The following is a 15,687-nucleotide window of genomic DNA, read 5'->3' on the forward strand; positions in this document are numbered from 1 at the left end:
TACATCTATTTTGTGTGTGTGTGTGTGTGTGTGTGTGTGTGTGTGTGTGTGTGTGTGTGTGTGTTCAACAGGCTGGTGTTGATAGTAGTTGTGACTAAAGTTAAAATTCAACCTGTAATTCAGAGACTAGGCTGGAAACTAGAAAATATATCTGAGCCTATGAGCCCTAAAACCAGAACTGGTGTGTTGCCACTCCTGTCATTTCCACCATCAGTTAATGCCCAATAGCAGAAGAAAGGCTTAGTTACAAGCATTGTGAAGACATGAAACTGCACATAAGAATCCATCTCTGTCATCTATCCCGATAGCTGGCCATGACCTTGGATATATTATCTATAAAGAAGTGTCAAATCGGGGCCAGTGAGCCCTGGAAACTTTTTAATAGCACATAACTGAAAATCGTCGAGATACCTTTAAAGGATATAGAGAATCATGACTTAGTCGACCACATAGTCAAGCTCAGTCTTAGAGAAAATCTGGAGATCATAAGAGGAAGACCCAATGAACATTTTATTAGGCAAGAGAGAGGGGAAAAAAGAAGGTGGGGAAGACCCATAATTACAGCATCCTGAGAGAAAAGAAAATGAACGTTTTTTAGTCCTGCAACCCCTGCTTCTGACAAGAGCAACTGCACCAACCTTGTTTTTTTTTTTGTTTTTGTTTTTTGTTTTTGTTTTTGAGGGGCAATGGGGGTTAAGTGACTTGCCCAGGATCACACAGCTAGTAAGTGTCAAGTGTCTGAGGTCGGATTTGAACTCAGGTACTCCTGAATCCAGGGCCGGTGCTTTATCCACTGCACCACCTAGCCGCCCCTGCACCAACCTTAACAGTGGATTTCCTACCCTTTTCTTGCAAACTTTTAGTTGCAAAGATGAACTATGTTATGAAAATAATTATTTACCAGAAATAAAAGCCTTTATTTTCAATGAAGTTTTGTGTTCATACTTGGATTATGTTTTGGAACTAAATTTCAATGGAGATCAATATTTCACTTCTCAGAAAGTTTAAAGAGATAAAAGATTCTTTATTTATTAGAGTATAGATGCAGATTCAATTGAACTCAACAAGGATTTGTTAAAGATCTATTATGTCTAAGGCACTGTTCAATGCCCTGGGGAAACAAAGACTTTTTTTTAGACCCTGCTCCCAAGGAGCTTACCTTCTACTATAAGATATAACATTAATGTCCATTCAATTTGAGAAGCATCTATTAAGTACTCACTGCATGCTTGATACATATTCATAAATAAATACAAGATAATTTCATGAAAGAACACTACCTATTGCTACTACTGATTGCTAACATTTATATAGATTTTAAAGCTTACAAAGGGCACTACATATGCACATATATATGTACACACACATATATATGTGCATATATATACATAAAGCTATTAAAACTTAAAACTGCACTAAGAATTTTGGGACACCCTGCATTATCATATTAGAAAATCATGAAAGAATTTTAGTCACCTTTACAGAAAAATTCATAGGAGAATCAATCTAAGCTGGAGGAAAAAGCTCTCTCCTTATACTTTATACTTCCCTCTTCAATCCTTCATAATCTGTCTTCTGACCTCACCATTCAATTGAAACTGTTCCATTCCAAGTTACCCATGACATTGTAATTGCTATATCGAATGTCTTTTCTCAATTCCCTGTTGGCCACCATTTTCCCCTGAATACTCTCTATTTTTTTTTTGGTGGGGCACTGGGGGTTAAATGACTTGCCCAGGGTCACACAGCTAGTAAGTGTTAAGTGTCTGAGGCTGGATTTGAACTCAGGTACTCCTGAATCCAGGGTTGGTGCTTTATCCACTGCGCCACCTAGCTGCCCCCCCCCCCCCCGAATACTCTCTAATCTCAGGTTTATCATGACACTTTTCTATCTTGGTTCTTCTCTGACATAACTGTTCTGTCATAGTCTCCTTTGCTGATTCATCATCCATATCATTCCCCCAATAGTACATATATATGAAGGCTGTGTCTTGGACTCACTTCTAGCTATATTCTTTTTCATCAGCTCCCTTGGATTTAATCACCATCTCTACATAGATGACAGCCAGATCTAGGCTCTTAGTTGAGCTCCAGTTGCTTATTTCCTACAGCTTTTTGGACATTTGAAAGGAGATGTCCAATAACAACCTCAAATTCAATATGTTCAAAACACAACTCATTGTCTTTTGCCCCAAATCCACATGTCCACTGAACTTCCCTGTTTCTGTGAAGGGTACCACCATCCTTCCATACACCCAGGTTCCAAACCTTCGTGTTGTCCTCAACTGCTCAATCTCCTTCTGACCACATATTCAATCCATTGCCAAATCTAATCATCTCTGCCACTACAGTGTCTTTCTCAGCCTTCTTTTTCTCTCCATTCACAATAGTCACCTTCATGTAGGCCCTCATTGTCCCTTGCTGAGACAACTGCAATATCCTTCTAATTTTACTCCTTGCCTCAAACCTTTTCCCTTACAAATCCATCTTCCACACAGCTGCTAAAGTGATTGCTAAAGTAAAATACAAGTCTGACCATGTCATTCTCCTCCTGAATAAACTCTAATGCTCCCTATTGCCTCTAGTATCATAGAATCATGGATCAAGAGCTGGAGGGAACTTTGGCAGCCGTCTAACTCCAGTTCATCATTTTGGGGGCAGCTAGGTGACACAGTGAAGAGAGCATGGGTCCTAAAGTTGAGAAGATCTGATTTCAAAACTTCCCTCAGACTATGTAACCCTGGCCAAGTCACTTAACTGCAATTGCCTTAAACATATGGAGCCATCTCCAATCATCCTGATATATATCTTGCCACTGGACCAAGATGGTTCTGAAGGAGAGAGTGAGGTTGCTGACCTTGCACAACCTTCCCTCACTTGAATCCAATTTGCTGCTAGTCATGACATCACCCCAATGTCATGGTCCTCTTCAAGAATGAAGGACAAGCAACAATCATCATTTTGCAAATGAGGAAAATGAATCTCAACAAGATTAGGCAATAGCCAGAGGTTTATATAGTGGATAAGCATTAGAGATAGGCCCAAATATAAACTCCTTCATTTGACATTCAAAGACCTTTACAATTTACCACCAACCTACCTTCCCAAACTTCTTGTACCTTATTCCATTCCCTATTCTCTACAGTTTAGCCAGACTGGCCTTCTGGCTGTCCCTTGCACTCAGTATTCCATCTATCTCTGTGCCTTTGGTTTGGCCAATCCTTGTGTCTGGAATATACTTCCTTACCTCCACCTCTTAAAATCTCTTGTTTCCTTTAAAACTCAGCTCAATCATAACTTTCTAAATAAAGATATTTTTAATCTGAGGTTTACAAACATAATAATTTAAAAACATACTTCAATACAAATTATTGCCTTTGTAATCCTATGTATTTTATCCTATGTCTTTCTTTCTTTCTTTCTTTCTTTCTTTCTTTCTTTCTTTCTTTCTTTCTTTCTTTCTTTCTTTCTTTCTTTCTTTCTTTCTTTCTTTCTTTCTTTCTTTCTTTCTTTCTTTCCTTCTTTCACAGGACAATGAGGGTTAAGTTACTTTCCCAGGATCACACAACTAGTAAGTGTCAAGTGTCTCAGACCAGATTTGAACTTAGGTCCTCCTGAATACAGGACTGGTGCTTTATCCACTGTACCACCTAGCTGCCCCTATCTATGCATTTATTCTGAGGGTCCATAGTACCAGACTGCCAAAGGGTCTATAAACACAAAATAGTTGAGACTTTTTTAAATGAAGTTTTTCTTGTTGCTTCCCAACTACATGCATCCTCCTCCCAAAATTATCATGTGCTTATTGTATGTGTATGCTTTATATATTTATATATGTTCCTATTATCTCCCTGAAAGAATGTAAATTTCTTAAGGGCAGGGGCTAGTTTCTTTTTTTTTCTTTTTGTCTTTCTAGATCCAATGTCTAGAATAGTATCTGGCACATAGTTGATCCTTACTAAATGCTTATTGATTGAAGAAGCTAAGAATTCTGTGAAACAGAGGTAAGGAGGGAATGCCTTCTACACATGGGGAAGCAGCTTGTGAAAGGACAAGGACAGGCAATGGAATGCTGAGTTCATGGACCAGCAAGTAGGTCAGTTTGGCTGGAACACAGAGTGTGAAAAGGACTAATGTGAAATAAGACTAGAAAAGTAGGCCATAAATCTGGAAAGACAGGCTGAGGCCAGAACATGAAGGACTTCAATTGTCAGGCTAAGTTTAAATTTTATCCTAGAAACAAGAGGAACAAATGTAAAATGGAGACTGTAAGCTCCTTGAGGACACAGCCTATTAGGACGATTTCTCTTTCTATTCCCATTGCCTAGCACATTCCCTTACACTTAGTAGGTTCCTTTTTGTTTGTTTGTTTGTTTGTTTGTTTGTTTGTTTGTTTTGGTTTTATTGCAGGGCAATGAGGGCTAAGTGACTTGCCCAGTATCACACATCTAGTAAGTGTCAAGTGCCTGAGACCACATTTGAACTCAGGTCCTCCTGAATCCAGGGTTGGTGCTTTATCCACTGTGCCACCTAGCTGCCCCCATCATAGTAGGTTCTTTTTTTTTTTTTGGTGAGGCAACTGGGGTTAAGTGACTTGCCCAGGGTCACACAGCTAGTGAGTGTCAAGTGTCTGAGGCCAAATTTGAACTCAGGTTCTCCTGAATCCAGGGCTGGTGCTCTATCCACTGCACCACCTAGGTGCCCCATAGTAGGTTCTTAATAAAGACTTGTTGAGTTGAATAAGAATGGATTGGAGTAATTGGACATTTTTGAGAAGAAGAGGGGCAAGGTTAAATTTGTTCTTTAGGAAGATTCTTTTGGCAGCTTTGTGAAGCATGCGTTGGAAAGGAGAGAGACTAGAAATTGCGGACCAGTTACAGATGTTATTGCAATAAAACTCCATACATGTTGTTGTTGTTGTTTTTAAGCCCATTAATGTTATTTGAGTGATTGTAGTATCATGTTAGGTGCTCTGGGCAATCCATGGTACTTGATAGTTCTAAAATTTGGAATTGAGATTATGCAAGTGAGTTCTTGTGAAATGGTACAGTTTTCTGCATTCTGCATTCTGCTTGATACTCATGGATAAAATTGAACATAAGCAAATGAGAAATTCACAAACTTTGAGTTGTGTTCACATCATTCCTTAATATATCAGTCACATTGGAGTAAACTGGCATTTTCAGAAGTGTTATAGCAGAAATGACAGTATAGGAAACATTAGCTGGTTCCAGATTAAGTAATAGGCAAAGTAAAAATAGAGAAGTAGTATGGTGCTTTTTTTGTTTCTATCTTAAAATATGAATAAAAATACAAAAATAACTTTGAAATGATAGGAAAAAAGGCTACTTCCAATATTTAAGAGAAAAAGGTGTTTTTTTTTAAAATGTGACATTTATAATAATAGCTAACAATGTTTTAGGGTTTGCAAAGCACTTTACATGTATTATCTAATTCTGTCCTCTCAACAACACTCTGATGTAGGAGCTATTATTAGTCTTATTTTAAAGATGAAGAAAATGACTCTTTATGTAGTTAAATGACTTGTCTGAGGTTACATAGTAAGTATCTGAGTTGGGATTCACACCTTATCTTTGTAACAACAAATCCAGTATTCTTTCTACTACAGCAGGTTGTATCCCATGTGCTACCATAGTATAATTGTTGATTTTAAAATGATGATAGATGAAAACATTTTATTATGAATTTACTCATCAATAAACATGACCATTTCATTATATAAAAATATTTTAAAATAATTATATATGAAAACATCTCTGTCACATAGTAAGCACTTAACAAATGATTCCTATGAATGACAGTTTTTTTTTAAAAAAAAACATCCTGAACGGGGCAGCTAGATGGCGCAGTGGTTAAAGCACCAGCCCTGGATTCAGGAGTACCTGAGTTCAAATCCGGCCTCAGACACTTGACACTTACTAGCTGTGTGACCCTGGGCAAGTCACTTAACTCCCATTGCCTGCAAAAACCAACAACAACAACAAAACATCATGAACTATGAGAAAATGGTGACATTCATTTACTCTAAGGTACCCTAGTCCCTTAGAGGATTTTAATTGACCACTGAGACAAACACATAAAAGTATGAAATAGTATCCAATTTAACGCCAAATAGTCAGAGGTCCTAGGCTGCAGATTCTGTGGTACCTCAGAATGAAAAAACAATGAGAAATAAGGGTGGCTGGAGAAAATGACATAGATGAGATAGGGAAGTGTGATTAAAAATATGAAAGACATAATATCTGGATAATTTATTTTATTAATATATTCAGTGAATTATCAATAAAATGAAGTCTATGCCATCTCTCTCAAACCAAAGACCCCTAATGGCAGTGGGGTCACAGATTATATGCCCTTCAAAGAGGAGGTGTTCCTGAGAGATGTCTAATCACTTCTGATTGGTCAACTTAATTTGGAGGTAGGCTATTAAAATGAAGGGCTGATTACAGACTACCTCCCAACCTAGGGTTAACCATTAATCTTTACCCCAGACCAAAGCTTTATTGCTCTAACAAGAATTTAGAAGGGTCATTTTTATCAAGATTCCTAAAAGTTTATAGCCACGACCAGGATAACGGAAAGCATTCTAACTTAGGTATATAGCCCTGACCAGGACTAAGGAGGCTTGACTTCATTTTATCAAGAAGGACTTTGGAATGGGGGGAAGTCAGGATTATATCTCCTATATATTAATTACATCATTTCTCAAAGAATATTAGACTGGGAGGAAAAAAATGCTAAACCCAAGCCAATGGTCACATTTCAATCAATGTTTAATTTTAATATAACAAAATTTCAAGAAAATCACATAATTTTGAACAGTATCTTGAAATTTGTTGTAATGAAATGTGACCCATATTCTGTTCAGGGGTTTAATGGAAATAATTCCATAATACAATACAAAAATAGTCTCCCCTTGAAAGATAACAATGGTAAGTGAATTTCAGTATTATGGCATCAGAAATTTGTCCTTAAAAAGAAGAGATCATTGCTTTTTGTTGCCACAAAATATTGGTTTATCCCCTTGGAAAGACAAAAAAAAGGTTGTATTGAAGAGTTTCAATGTAATTTACGTTGTTGGTAGAAATCTCATTATCTGTGTATCATCAGCAGCACCTAAAATAATGTATTATGCATAGAAAGCATAGTAAGTATAGTGGTAGATAAGGACCTGCAGCAGTAAGATATCTTAGGATGTGTCAGCATTCTTCAGAGTTCACAATATTAAAAAATATTTTAAAGAACTATACATGACAATAAGTTCACAGTTTCATGTACAATCTTATTTTGTTGTTCTGAGCATTGCTTACAAAATGCTATTAAGAAAAAATAAGATAAATAGATTAATAAAAGAGAAACAAAAGAATGAAAGAGGAGGGAGGAAGGAAGGGAAGGAGGGAGGGAGGGAGGAAGGAAGGAAGGAAGGGAGGAAGAAAGAAAGGAAGGAAGGAAGGAAGGAAGAAAGAAAGAAAAGAAGGAAGGAAGGAAGGAAGGAAGGAAGGAAGGAAGGAAGGAAGGAAGGAAGGAAGGAAGGAAGGAAGGAAGGGAGGGAGGAAGGGAGGAAGAAAGAAAGGAAGGAAGGAAGGAAGGAAGGAAGGAAGGAATTAGAAAAGAGGAAAGAAAGAGGGAAAGAGTGGGATGGAGGGAGGGGAAAGGAAAGGAGTAGGGAGGAAGAGAACAGAATGGGAATGACTAGTTGTGGACAATTTTTAGAGGAGAAAGTGTTCATTTAAAAAACTAAAAATTCAATTTGAATCAATGATAAATTTGAGAAAAGGTACATTTTGGACTATTTGCTCTGCTCCATCAATCCAAAGGGAATATGTGGATAAATTCAATTTATTTCAAATCAATTCTGGAAACATTTAGAAATTTCAGTGCTTTTGTTCAGTAGTGTCCTGCTCTTCATGACCCCATTTGGGCTTTTCTTGGCAAAGATACCAGAGTGGTTTTCCCTTTTCTTCTCCAGCTCATTTTACAGATGAGGAAACAGGCAAACAGGATTAAATGACTTGCCCAGGGTCACATAGCTAGTAAGTGTGTGACTAGATTTGAATTCAGGTTTCCTGATTCTAGGCCCAGTGATCTATCCACCTTGCTACCTAGTTACCGACAGTAATCTCAATAGTAACACAGAAAGGAAAGAACAATTATCTGATCAATATGATACACTGCATAGTCTAACAATGCCCCCAAAATATGTCTTGTTGTGTTAATGAAAAAATAATTATTTGCCTATTAAAAAAGTTTTTAATACTCATTTTGGAGGAGATTTGAAGGGTTACCTCCAAAATCAGTGCTAGAGAAGCAGAGCTAATCATGGGAGATATGATCAACAAACTAAAAGCAAAGGTGTATCCTTCCAAGGTTGCTCTCAGCTGAGTGAGTGACTGAAAGCATTCTACTCTTTTAAAAATTAAAAAGAAATAGAATTATATGTGAGAGGCATACTACTTGAGCTACAACTATTGTTTGTCCCAACATTTTGACAAGGAACTAGGTAATGAAACAAAGGCTTTAGAGACGTTTTGAGTATCCAAAGAAAAACAAAGCTTAGGAAGACAGTAGTAAAGTGTCGTGAAAAGAACCCTGGACTGACAGTCAGGGGACCCAGGGTATCCTCCTACTTCTGCCACTAATGAGCACTTTCCTCATCTGAAAATAAGGTAGTCGGACTATTCTTTGGAGGCTCTTACAGAATGAAAATTCATTTATGCTATAATCAAATTGTGGAGGTATAAGTGAGCTTGGTTGGTACCGTGTTTATGTAGCATGGACAGATTTAAATAAGAACTACATGAAAGTAGGGAAGAGAAAAAGTTTAACATTCCATAAAATTGGGGGTTTCCATTATTTATCAGATATTGTCATCAAGACTACATCTTTCTATATCATCCAGATGAAGTCTGAAATTTGATGTTAATCTATTCAAAAGACGGACATTTAGGATTATGTTGACAAAATACCCAGGTAATAATAAGTTGAAATTTCTAGTTTTCATTTGGATTTTCAGTGATGTTGACATCTTCTCAGCTTCTTTTAGAAGCTACTTCCTCCTTTAGAATATCTTCTCTCTCTCTCTCTCTCTCTCTCTCTCTCTCTCTCTCTCTCTCTCTCTCTCTCTCTCTCTCCCTCTCTCTCTGTGTCTCTCTCTCCGTCTGTCTGTCTCTCTCATTCTCTATCTCTGTTTCCCTAGTCTACCTGTCATTTGACTTTCCAAAAATCAGGCATTCAAAAGAACACTCTAGGGACACTAAGTAAAGGGCACTTTCACATTCACAGTTTTGAACCTGGTCCATTCTCTGCAGTTGAAAAAAGGAAACAATATCACAAAAGATCTAGAGATCTGAAAAACTTTGTAACAGTATTATTTTTCCAAATAGAAAAAGGGTTCTTTTCTGAGTTATGTCTTACAAAATACCTTATTCTGTTGATAAAGAAAGACAGTTTAATCACCTGATCATTGTAAGGGGCAAAAATCTTCTTGTATTTGTAGTTAACCTTTAATTATAGTAAACATATAAATTTAGTGTATCTTTAAAGTGTGCCTGTAATTAAATGTTTAAAAGCTTTTCTATTCCAGTGAGGGAGAACAAAGCTATATATTTATGCATCTAAATAAAAATAGAAAGTGTTAGCTATTTATATGTTTGGCTATTGCAAGGAGCCGGCTATGAGATTGGAAGATGCTTATATTACATATTGTATTTATTACTTGTATTTTTCCTTTCTTGTTGCAACTTGATGCTACCTTTGGCCACTGGTAGCAGATCTTTTAGGATTTTTGTCTTAGTGGATCTAAAAAAAGCCTGGGTTGTCTGAAGGATAAAAGTTCTAGAGTTCTGACTAAGGAGTAAATGGTTGAGCTGAACATTTTCATATTAGTTTTTCATGGCAGAATCTAAAAAAGAAATGAGTATTATTTCACTTTATACCTCCCCAAGGACAAAGCCTACATTACAGTCACTACCAGAGTTGGACATACTTAAAAAAAAAATAAATACAGTATTAAATGCCTTAAGAATCTTGACTAGCTTCTTAAAAAATGCATCTTTTCAGAAGCTGGTGATTTGGAAGGTTATTCTGTAAGAATACATTTTTTGAAAAGCTAATTTGAAATCATTTTTTAAAGTTAATAATTTTATCCTTAATTAAATATTTTGGTTGTATTTTATTTATACTGTGAAAGTTGGTTATAATTTCACATGTTGCACTGAAGTAAAAGGCATTGATTACATTAGTGGCATCTAAATCTGGTCCCTTTCTCTACAAACATATGTCAAAAAATAGACTTTTGGCCATTTGAAAACAAAAATATCTGCTGGGTTGTTGTTGTTGTTCTTTGGAGGATATAAAGTACATAAATTAAAAAGAATATTCTAAGTGCATTTTAAAAGATCAGTTGAGGGGGCAGCTAGGTGGCGCAGTGGATAGAGCACCGGCCCTGGAGTCAGGAGTACCTGAGTTCAAATCTGGCCTCAGACACTTAACACTTACTTGCTGTGTGACCCTGGGCAAGTCACTTAACTCCAATTGCCTCACTAAAAAAATAAAAATATCAGTTGAAAGATAACTTCAAGATAGATTTAGAACTCTCAAAGCTGTTTGTAGTTACATGTTCTACATTAGTAATATGACTGAGAATATGAAAAAAATTACATAGTTTTAAAGGGTATACTTTTTCTTCCTATAGCCCAAGTTGCTACTTCTTGCAGAACAAAATGAGTGTACTTCATCTGACAAGGTTAATATTTTTGAAACTCCATTGTCTTCAAAGTTTTCCTTGAACCTATAATTATGATATCATAATAAGAAAGTTATGTTTTGCCAGGATTGGCCTTGAACCGGTGACAGCATAATTTCATAGTACTTGGGATGCTAAGGTGCAGCTGTGCAAAACTTAAATGTTTGTTATTGTTTGTTGTTTAAAGAGCCACTTCCTCCCTCTAACAGACTAATGAGAGGATGTTTAGTACACTGGCACTGGTTTAGTGATTTATTGCAAATGTGATTTTATCTATATGTCTATCTTTCTATATATCTATGCATATATATATAGTGTGCATACATATATATTGTATATATATTGTATATATATAGATATGTGTGAGTGTGTTTATGTGTGTGTGTATTCCTGAGAAAGTACTCAAGCAATGCCAAAAGAAAATTACCAGTGATTTTACTTTTTCTTTATGCTTTCAAAATATATTTTCATGCCATAGCTGACCCAAAAGATGTGTTTATGTTATGTATGAGTGTATGTATATGTATATGCATATGTACATGTATATGACTGATATATATATATATATATATATATATATAGTTAACACAGTGGAAGCATAAAATGACTGAAGTTTTTATTATAGACCTAGTCTAAAAGGACCTAATTTGTTATGGATGAAAATTATCATAAGAAACTTAATTTCACTTTTAAAATATGTAAGAAAAATATTACTGTAGATATTTATTTATTAAAATTAAAATAATAAGTTTTATAAACTCTCCACTATGGCAGGATACTGGAGGGAATAACACTGGGAAATTATTTATTAGAAATGAAGTTTAAAAAAACAAACAGGGGCAGCTAGGTGGTACAGTGGATAGAGCACCGGCCCTGGATTCAGGAGTACCTGAGTTCAAATCCGGCCTCAGACACTTGACACTTACTAGCTGTGTGACCCTGGGCAAGTCACTTAACCACAATTGCCTCACTAAAAAACAAACAAACAAACAAATCTTAAATTGAAAAAATAAAAAGTTAAAGCAAAAAGTCTGCGGATTCAACAAAAAGCTAGACAAACTGAATACACCTTTGATTATGCACTGAAAATACTCTGCCTAAAGGAGTGAATGATATTGAAGGGGCATCAAATTATGCAATTTTAGAAATAGAAAAAATGTAAAATCATCTTGTCCAATGTTCTCATTTTACAAATGAGGAAATTGATAAAAGAAGTTTTAATAAGAAGCTGTTACAACATTGCAGAAAACAAATATAAGGTGGCTTCTAAGCTTGCTTTCATGTCAAACAACTAAGAGATTATTTTTTTCTGTTGAGGGCCAGAAGCCTTACTGAAATCAAGGGTCATATCGAAGCATATAATTTTCAACTGGAAAGAGCAATTAAGATCATACAGAATTTTAGAAAGAAAAAATGGTTTTGAGTTCTAGATCTGTAATTTAAGATCTATGTAATCTTGGGTAAACCACTTAATTTTTTTAAATCAGTTTCCTAATCAGTAAAATGGGATAAATATACTTTCTCAAAGGGTTGTAGTGAGGAAAGGACTTTGTAAAAATGAGAATGCTCTATTGTTTTATAATCCCAATGTCTTATTTAACTTGTAAGGGAACTGAGGCACTGGAAGTAACTTAGGGTAGATAATAGCAGGTCTGAAACTAGAGAACTATCTCCTGACATTAAGTCTAATGTTTCTCATACACCAGACTTTCTCCTACAAAAAAGCAGCTCTTAATTTAGGTATTTTCTTTTCTTGAAGACAGAAATGTGAAATGTTTAACCGGCATGCTTTGAAAACCAAGGCTAAGGAACACAAGCTTCATACAACAAATTTAACAACTATATTTTTAAATTTATTTTACATGCTTTATAATTATTAATACATACATTGAATGAGAGGAGGCTACAGGTAAGGAGAGAGAAAGTGGAGACAAAAATATTAGGGAATCAGGCACAGAGAAAGAGGGGGAAGTTTCAGGGTAGGGGGTAGAGAGAGAAGAGAGACACATAGAACTCAATAGGTTTGGAAGTTATGGTCAAAGATTGCAACCTGGTTTTCCTTTATATTAAGCTATTTATTATTCCTTTTGAATGCTGATTAGCTAACCACTGTTTTTTAGTTGATCAACAGTTTTAGTCTTTTAGAAACTCTTTTCTGAAGGAGGGAATGAGCTACTAGAGGAAATTATCCTCTAGATTACAAATGTAGTAACCAAAGCAATATCATCCTGAGGGCCAGGTACATAAATAGGGTCTAAATCTAACAGCATCCCCCCTACCCCGCCCCCCCCCCACACCCCTGGCTGGAAGATCCCCACCTCTGATGAAAATAAGTAGTTTTACATGCTACTCAGAATTTTATTATTATTTTTCCCTTAATTTCACTGAACAGTGGTTGTTTCAGTTCCATCAGAACTTCTGATCTTGGGTGCAAATGTGTTTGAGTGTCTGTTACTGCTTTCAGTGGTCTAGCACTAATAAAATGTCCTACAGAAAGAAATAGGTCCGAATTTCAATGAATCTGTGATCTCATTGGTGTGATTATGCCCTCAGATGATACAAATCACAAATTATTGATGCCTTGTTGTCCTCAAATCAATTCAACAAGCATTCACTAAGCGCCTACTATGTGCCAGGTACTGTGGTTTTTATACCTAGGACTTGGATTACCTATCATTTTTCTCTTACTCTCTTACACATAGTTATAGTGCCTGGCACATAGTGGGCACTTAAAACATTCTTGGTGACTGGCCAACTCACCACTTTTTTTTAGTCACACATCTCATTGATAAATTATTTTTAGACTTCATCGCATCGACAATACTTCATTAGTTATATACTGGAGCCAATTCGCTCTCTCCATTGCCCTTTGAGTGACCCACAATTTTGATTTCTCAGAGATTGTGGTACTGTGTGAATTGCAGTCATAGGACATCTCCAGAAAAATACTAATGATTGCAAAGATGGGGTTGTATTTCAGGAAGTGATTCAAGGTCACTGAATATACTACAGAACTTCCTGGCTTCAATTAAGACTGCTTCCATCATCTTATTTAGTTCTGGTATCAGTTTATTGTCCATCTATAGTGTCTAAGATAGACATAAAGATGGACAAGCTCTATGTATTGTCCATCCAACAGGACAGCATGGTTTGGACAAGACTCCCAAATAATGTGATTTTATCTTTCAGGGTGGGGCATAGGATTCAAGAATAAGTAAATGATAGTCTCTGTATTTTGCCCTGACCTGAATCCATTTGGCCTACTCTGTTCAGTTCTTGGTGCCACACTGAAAGAAATACACTGATAAGCTGGATGATGCTGATGGGAGTACAACCAGAATGGTGAAGGTTCTTAAATTCTGGATGTATACAGGATGGAGATGGAAATGGGGGTGTCATAGGTTTGAAGGATTACTGGTCTATAGTTGGAAGGTAACTCAGAAAGCTTCTTCTCCAATCCCCTCATTTCACAGATGAGGAAATTGAGGCCCAGGGAAGTTAAATGACTTGCCTCAGGTCATATTAGGTAATAACTAGAGGCAATATATAAACTGTCCTGTGACTGTGGAGCCAATGCTTATTCCACTCTGACCTGCTATATTTTATGGGAAACATAACATGAAGCTTATGAAGGGGTGCCAGGGAAAAAACACTCAACGTGCTCTGCTTTGTTTCACAGGAAAGGCCTAGGATCAGTGGGTGAAAGTTACTGAGAAGAAAGAGCTTCCTGTAAGGAAAAGAAAAGGGCAAGTAGGTGGCATAATGGATAGAGTGCTGGACCTGGAGTCAGGAAGACTCTACTTTGTGAGTTCAAATTCAGTCTCAGACACTTACTAGCTGTGTGATCCCGGGCAAGTCACTTAACCCTGTTTGCTTCAGTTTCCCCATATGTAAAATGAGCTGAAGAAGGAAATGGCAAACTGCTCCAGTATCTTTGCCATGAAAACTCCAAATGAGGTCCCAAAGAATTGCACATGACTGAAAAACAACAACAAGGAAAAGGAAAATTTCTAATAATTAGAGTTATTCAAAAATAAAATGGGCTACCTCCTGAGGTAGTGAATTTTTCATCTTTGGGAGTCTTTCAGCAAAGGCTGGATGTCCACCTGTGAAGTATGCGGTAGAGGGAATTCTTTATCACTAAGATCCTTTCCAGTTATGAAATTCTCTAATGCTGTGTGATTCTCTAATAATTAATCTGATTCAGGAGGCTCAGAAAGGCTTGCTACAATTGGCACAATTTCATCTGCAAATGGACAACTCGAGGAATTTACCATCTCTAGAGAATCCCATTATTATCTGAACATCATGTTGTTTATCTTCTATTAAAATGGTAAACACCGTTTAGAAAGTATATGTCTCCTGATTTCATATATTTCTTGATACTAATCATCAGAGACTTCTCTTGAGTTTTGCTTATGTCGATGAGTTGTGCACAATCTTCATGGGAGCCACGTGTTTGAATAAAAAGCCCGTCTGTACTACCAAAACATTTTTGTTTAGTTTTTAGAGTCAAACAAACACAGACAGACCTTGCATTTTCTGAACCTTTCAGTCATCTTGTAACTATAAAATCTGCTATAGAATCATTTGCAAAATTGCCTATTCTTTCTATTATTTGCATCTAGTTTACCCTGATATAGATAAAAAAATGTTTCTCAAAAATAGTCTGTAGAAATGAAAAAGTAGGCAACATGTCTGTAGTTACTGATATATTCAACATTTGACTTTAATATTTTTGTGCTGATACCAAATGTGATTCCCCCCCATACCCTCAGATTTGCACCAACTACAGAACAAATAGTCTCTCTGTGTAGTTGATATTATCCTTCAAGTCTATGCATCTCTGTGTGCTTAAGTCTAAGCATTTCTACTTCCATGTGCAGCACATGGGGACCTCTGATGTGAAAATCCAAATGTTG

The 15,687-nt window shown here is 36.4% G+C and overlaps 1 protein-coding gene across 3 annotated transcripts in view; it reads left to right on the top strand.

The window, feature by feature from the left end:
- Positions 1–15,687, top strand: part of KCNB2 (potassium voltage-gated channel subfamily B member 2) — a 480,892-nt gene that overhangs the window by 16,075 nt on the left and 449,130 nt on the right. Inside the window, exon 1 of one of the 3 annotated variants that reach the window (XM_043979424.1) lies at positions 14,545–14,569. The exons of the other annotated variants lie outside the window; for them this stretch is intronic. The gene's annotated coding sequence lies outside the window, so the exon portion shown is untranslated. Of the gene's footprint in view, positions 1–14,544; positions 14,570–15,687 lie in introns of those variants that run through there. 3 annotated transcript variants of the gene reach the window in all.

This window comes from Dromiciops gliroides, chromosome 1, assembly GCF_019393635.1.
Source record: "Dromiciops gliroides isolate mDroGli1 chromosome 1, mDroGli1.pri, whole genome shotgun sequence".
NCBI classification, from domain to species: Eukaryota; Metazoa; Chordata; class Mammalia; order Microbiotheria; family Microbiotheriidae; genus Dromiciops; species Dromiciops gliroides.